A 7,201-nucleotide genomic window follows, 5' to 3' on the forward strand; every position below is an offset into this window, starting at 1 on the left:
TTGTTATCATTGAAAAGTGAAAAAGATAAACATACCAATCTTCTGATTTTAAAAAGCTATTTTAAAGCAATTTTAGAGTTGTTTTAAAACCATTTTGAAGCTATTGGATAGGATTTAAATGACTGGGTGAAATGGGATTTTTATCTTATTTATGATTTTCTCTGTTTCCAAATTTTCTATGACATTTTTAAAAAAATTTAAAGCAAAGTTTATGTTCCTATAATTTAACAGTTATACAAGGATTGTTGGAAAGAACAGCAATTCCCCAGTCCCACAAGCCCGTATCTCCAGAGGCAACAATTTTCAACTCTTTTAACTGACTGTATTTACCCAAATATCTCCAAATATTCTTGATTTTGTAGTTTCAGGCCCTACCTATTGACTTCCCTCTATAGTAAAAGAGGATTTACCTCTTTCATACAGGCATGACTCCCATTCCACTTATGGCCATTCTGTCAATATAGTCACATTGTCATTTTGGCTAGATCAATTAGGTATTTACACCCTTATGACGATATAAGTCCTGCTGACCACTGAACATGTTGTTTTGTATACAGAAAATTATATTTTTTGCTTTACAATTTGAAGGAAAAAAAATAATTTACACTGGCCACTTTGGAAATGTAGGTAGTTCATCTGTATACTGTGAACTCAAAGACTGGGAATTTGAGAGAGCTTTTTGTCTGACCATCCATCCGGCACTCAGTACATAGCTGTAGAACGAATGATTAAACACAGGCCTTCAAGTGACAAGTTCAGTCTGTTCAAGACACTGATTATTTGACCAAGGTACGCTATGTGAACAAGCCATTTGAAATCATCGAAATGGTCTTTACTGACATTACAGCTGTGTCAAAGACTTTTTTTGTTGTAATCACATTCCTTGTTTCCCAAACTCATGTGGGCAACTTTCCCCTCACCAGAGAGCATATTTCAGTATGGAAAAGCAGGCTTCTAGTTTTTTACATACTGCTCATTTCTTCCCACATAGTGCCAAAACACCACGTGATTGAATCACACACAGAGCTTTTGATTTTCTTGCAACGCAGCCGAACTCTGGTGGTTTGGTTGTTTGCCACGGATTCTTTTCTACACATACAGGAGGGTGTGGATTGGCATCAGGTTGAACCTGCTCCAGGTACACCCCTCCCACTTTGCTAGGCTACATCGTGGCTCATCAAATAACCACTGGTGAACAAAACCTCTCTCCTCCTATAGTATGACTTATCAGTTAGAACCCGAGCAAGCTGTCAGGCAGCCCTTCCTCTTCCTATATGTGCTGCATATTTGCTAAGCACTGAGTCATACTTGACACTTCAGTGGTTTTACCTCACTGTAAAGCAAAATACCAACCTAGTACGTGATATTATTTTTACCAGTAGCAAATCTGCTTTTTCTTCGAGCATCATATGTATCATCAGTTTTGAACTGGCTTTTATAAGCTTCCAGAAGTAATGTGATTTATGTGTGTGTTGGCCACAAGAAGGGCAACTTTGAACTGTGCCCCTTTAGGTTGGTCTTTTCTCTATCTTGAGGTATAAAATTCGTAATTTACATAATGGGAAGCATTATTTTATGTTTGCTTTTTTTTTTTTTAAAGTTGTTTTTTTTGTTTTTGTTTTTTAATTTTATTTATTTATTTTATTTATGGCTGTGTTGGGTCCTCGTTTCTGCGCGAGGGCTTTCCCCAGTTGTGGCAAGCGGGGGCCACTCTTCATCGCGATGCGCGGGCCTCTCACTATCGCGGCCTCTCTTGTTGCGGAGCACAGGCTCCAGACGTGCAGGCTCAGTAATTGTGGCTCACGGGCCCAGTCGCTCCGTGACATGTGGGATCTTCCCAGACCAGGACTCAAACCCGTGTGCCCTGCATTGGCAGGCAGATTCTCAACCACTGCGCCACCAGGGAAGCCCTTTATGTTTGCTTTGAAGAAACACAATAAATTTACCGGGGAGGTCACTCTGATTTGAAAGATCCAAGAGTTTCAATGTCTTCATCCCACTATTTAACAAAGTTACATAATAGACTGTGTCCTGGGAAGGTTTAAACAGATCACAGGTCCAATAAAATCCAGTTTTCAGATATTGCTCATTATAGTTCCAAATCAAACTTTTCTTTTTCAACGACTTGTCAGAAATCATCACTAACAGGTTCACTTGTACTGGCATTTACAGACTCACAGTAAAAATTAAATTGGAGCTTGTTGATTATATTTATGACATTATTTTAAGTTGGAGCATTTATATCACTATTTTCATCGAACCACTTGTGAGTCATTGACCCATTTATATGAACTGTGGATCAATATAACAATATAACAGTAACTGTGAAAAAATGCAAAATTAACAAATGTACTCAACAGCTTGGGAACAATGCGAGATAATATTAGCCAAGCCCCAAAATGCTGTTAACTTAATGTCAGCAGTGATGAACCAGCTAAAATGGTACTTGCAGAATATGTTTATCCAAAGATATACAACTTCAGAAACTGAAAGGAAGCATGCCTGAAGCCAGACTTAGGGACTGGGTCCACACCACTGGTTAGTGGGAGAATGAGCACACTATGAGTACAGTAAAGGACCTAGACCCTTCGGCTACCTGCTCCTTGTGTTAAGGTCTAGTTTTTCCCCACTGCTTCATCTAACAGCCGTTCATCACAATGTTAACAACTGTCAAGCCAACATGGTACCTTAAACATTGCTGAAAAGTTAACCTTTTGGAAGGATCTGCTCAGACATCTTCCCTACTCACCACTCTTCCATCCCCCACCTATACTAAAAAGGCAATGCTCATTAAGAAAATGCAGTTGACTGGAGATTATCATACTAAGTGAAGTAAGTCAGACAAAGACAAATATCATATGATATCACTTATTTGTGAAATCTAAAAAAATGATACAAATGAACTTATTTACAAAACAGAAACAGACTCACAGACATAGAAAATAAACTTATGGTTACCCAAGGGGAAAGGTGGGAGGGAGGGACAAATTAGGAATTTGGGAGTAACATATACACACTACTATATATAAAATAAACAACAGGGACCTACTGTATAGCACAGGGAACTATACTCAATATTTTGCAATAAACTATAACGGAAAAGAATCTGAAAAAGAATGGATATATGTATGTATAACTGAATCACTTTGCTGTACACCTGAAACTAACACAACATTGTAAATCACCTATACTTCAATAAAAATAAATTTAAAAAAGAAAGAAAGAAAATGCAGTTGACCCTTGAACAATACCGGTTGGAACTGCATGGATCCACTTATAGGGTGACATTTTTCAGTGGTAAATACTACAGTACTACACTGTCTGTGGTTGGTTGAATCCCTAGATGTGGAGGAACCTTGGATATGGAGGGCCAACTGTAAATTGTATGAGGGTTAACCCCTGCTGTTGTTCAAGGGTCACCTGTGATAGGATCACTGTGAAAATAACAATTAACCTCACATTTCAAATCTGATGAAAGTGGATGAACAAAATTGTTTCAGAACTTTTTCCTCTGAAGCCACCTCCACGTCCACAGACCCACTCCCCCTCCCTCCTCACCCCGTTGTTCCACAGGGATCTTCAGTGGCCTACAATGCACAGCTTTAGAAGCATTGCACTATAGTGCTTTAGTTTTTACTTTTCTCATTTTCCTTTTCTTCTTTTTTTTCCCTAAGTTAAGGTAGACAATATAGATCATAATGAGATATGTGAAGAGACTATTAGAAGATTTAGGAAGGTTCTCTTTGAGGGAAAAGAGGAAGTTAGTGAGCAGCATGTCAAGGGATTATGGAGCTGAGAGGAATGATGCTTATAGAGTATACCCATGCCCTCTATCTATTTCCCAATCACAAGTGATAGAAGGACCTCAGAGGTAACTCAGTTCCATCTCATTTTATAGATGAAGAACCCAGTTTCAGAGGATTTTTTAAAGTCATGCGATAAATGTCATAGATTGTTACATTAATGGCCCCCAATGAATCACATCTCCTGATACCCAGGTTCTAGTATAGTCTCCTCCTGCACTTACTCTGGGTTTGATCAGGTGACTTGCTTCAATCAATTGGACATTAGCAAATGTGACACAAGCAGAGGCTTGATCAGCCTTCATGGACTGGGGCATGCTTTCTTGGAACCCTGATACCCCTGTGCTGAATCATCATGCTGTGAAGAAGCTGGGATGAAAGGCCACATGGAGGTGAGTCCAGGAGCTCTCGTCCACAGCCCACAGCAAGGACCTGACATGTAAATGAGGCCATCTTGGACACGGCAGCCCCAGTTGAGCCTTTAGTTGACGGCAATAGCATGAGTGACTCAGGACATACCAACGGAAGAACTGACCGGCTAACCCACTGAATCAGGAGCAATAATACATCATTATTATCTTAATCCAGTAAATTTGGGGCACTTTGCTTCCCAGCGATAGATAGCTGACACAGTGAGTTACTGGCATAGTGAAGACAAGACCCAAAGCCACTTCAGAGAACATAAACTCGGAATTCAGACAAACTTGTGTTCAACCCTAGTTCATTCACTTACTAGCTATATGACCTTGGGTAAGTTTCGGAAATTTTCTGAAGCCTCAGTTGTTCCTTCCATAAAATGGGAATAATTATAACTACCTGATGGCATTTTCATGAGGATTAAAAGCATTTACCAGCTTACGTGTGTAGGGGAGGGGAAAAAAGTTTAGTGATTAGTAACTCCAAGGGATAGCTATAGCATCTTAACAAAGAACAATTAAATTTGTAGAGAAGGGACAAGACAAAGGAAAAGAGTTTTATGCTTCCAAGGGCAGCAAACTGTGGGAAGGTAAATATACGGGGGAAACTAATGGAAGATAAGGGTTGTTTCCATCAGGTTTGTTGTGTAGATTCCTCTCAGTGTAATCTCTGGGCTGATAAGCGGCTTCATTGAAGGTGATTGAGAGACAGAGCCTGCTTTTAGGCAAATGAAGGGGAGGGCAGAGAGCTTTTTTTCCCCAGGCATCTGATGTTTCTCAACTGCCTTCAGCTCAAAATTATCCTTATGCCAACATGGCATATTTTGGGGTGGCATAATGTGATCCCCTACATGTGTATTATGCTTAGAACAGTGCCTGGCACATAGTAAGTATCCAATTCACACCTGTGAGTATTAGTATTAGAGTATTAGTATTAGTAATCACCCTTGTAAGGTACATGGCACATAAATAATAATAAATACATGGTGGTTATCATTACTTCTCTTCTGAACTTTTTCGGTACTCTTCTTGTTTCTATCTCTTGTGCAACTGTTATCATTATGTTGCCATTTGTTATGTACATCCTCTCCTTGCTAGATTATAAATTTGTTTAGGGCAGGCTGTGTCTCACTCACGTTTGTGTAGACCCTCCATATTGATGTGTTAAATGACTACGTGCTTGTAAAATAGGCCATTGATCATAACATTACAGTTTCTGTGGCCAAACACTATTATACTGTGAGCAAATAGGTTTTAACAGCAGCCTTCCCTACAAGAGAACACAATAGGATCTGGCCTTCTTCTAATGCAATACAAAATACGCACTTAATTAAGTAGATGTTTACTGATATCACTAGCTGATCCAACCAACAGTTGTCTTCCTTCATCAGAGAAGTATAAATTTATTAATTTTCCCTTTTTGTGGCAGTGGAGCTATATTCTAACTATAATGTGGTTTGATGCTTTTTATATTTCTGTCTAATCCAATTTCTATAAGAAATACTTCAAATATGGATAGGTAAAAATGTATTTCTCTTTCCCCCCCCCAAAAAAAAAAGATTATACTAGCATACTAATGAAGATAAGTTGAAAAACAGTAGAATTTTAAATCAGAACCGACATTGTATGTCATGCTGTTTTGCTTCTAATGCAACAAGATGTTTTGTGTTTTCAATAAGCGCAGACTGCATAGTGACAACAGATGTAGTAAACATAGAAAATACAAAGATACATTTTGTCATCGTGAGTTTCAGACAGTAAACAAATTAAAAGACTCCTATATTTGACTCCTGAGAAGGCAATAGTAATACTTTGCTTATTAGGTTAAAGAATTTTATTCCTATCCAAAGGAAAAATGAATTTAAAACTCAAATACAATGACAAAACTCATATAAAATTGATTCTACACTCTATGCGAGTACATGTAGAAATGTACACATAGCTATAACTACAACCCCAGCAGCAGCTGCAAGATCTGGGAGTCAAGGGACTGGAAAGAATTATAGAAACCCATCCAAAATAAAGGTTGCTTTACAGGGTCACCCACTGAAAGATTGTTTATTTAACTCTACAGCAATTAAAACAAAAACAGAAACAGAGATGGCCCCTGTCCTGAGGGGATTAGAGTCTGAAAAAATGTAAGCAGAGATGTCTCAGGTATTATTAATAAGCTATGTCAAAAATTAAACTAAGGTGCTCGCTTCGGCAGCACATATACTAAAATTGGAACGATACAGAGAAGATTAGCATGGCCCCTGCGTAAGGATGACACGCAAATTTGTGAAGCGTTCCATATTTTTGCACATATATACAATGGAATATTACTCAGCCATAAAAAGGAACAAAACTGAGTTATTTGTAGTGAGGTGGATGGACCTAGAGACTGTCATACAGAGTGAAGTAAGTCAGAAAGAGAAAAACAAATACCGTATGCTAACACATATATATGGAATCTAAAAAAAAAAAAAATGGTCATGAAGAACCTAGGGGCAAGACAGGAATAAAGATGCAGACCTACTAAAGAATGGACTTGAGGATACGGGGAGGGGGAACGGTAAGCTGGGACAAAGTGAGAGAGTGACATGGACATATATACACTACCAAATGTAAAATAGATAGCTAGTGGGAAGCAGCTGCATAGCACAGGGAGATCAGCTCGGTGCTTTGTGTCCACCTAGAGGGGTGGGATAGGGAGGGGGACGCAAGAGGGAAGAGATATGGGAACATATGTATATGTATAACTGATTCACTTTGTTATAAAGCAGAAACTAACACACCATTGTAAAGCAATTATACTCCAATAAAGATGTTAAGAAAAAAATAGCTAGTGGGAAGCAGCCGCATAGCACAGAGAGATCAGCTTGGTGCTTTGTGACCACCTAGAGGGGTGGGATAGGGAGGGTGGGAGGGAGGGAGATGCAAGAGGGAAGAGATATGGGGACATATGTATATGTATAACTGATTCACTTTGTTATAAAGCAG

At 38.8% G+C, this 7,201-nt stretch overlaps 1 non-coding gene across 1 annotated transcript; it reads left to right on the forward strand.

The window, feature by feature from the left end:
• The first annotated feature begins 6,412 nt into the window (after nt 1–6,412).
• LOC114237931 (U6 spliceosomal RNA) lies at nt 6,413–6,519 on the forward strand. Its single transcript, XR_003623381.1, has one exon. It is a non-coding gene; the product is annotated as a U6 spliceosomal RNA (small nuclear RNA).
• Nucleotides 6,520–7,201: the final 682 nt, after the last annotated feature.

This window comes from Balaenoptera acutorostrata, chromosome X (genome assembly GCF_949987535.1).
Source record: "Balaenoptera acutorostrata chromosome X, mBalAcu1.1, whole genome shotgun sequence".
NCBI classification, from domain to species: domain Eukaryota; kingdom Metazoa; phylum Chordata; class Mammalia; order Artiodactyla; family Balaenopteridae; genus Balaenoptera; species Balaenoptera acutorostrata.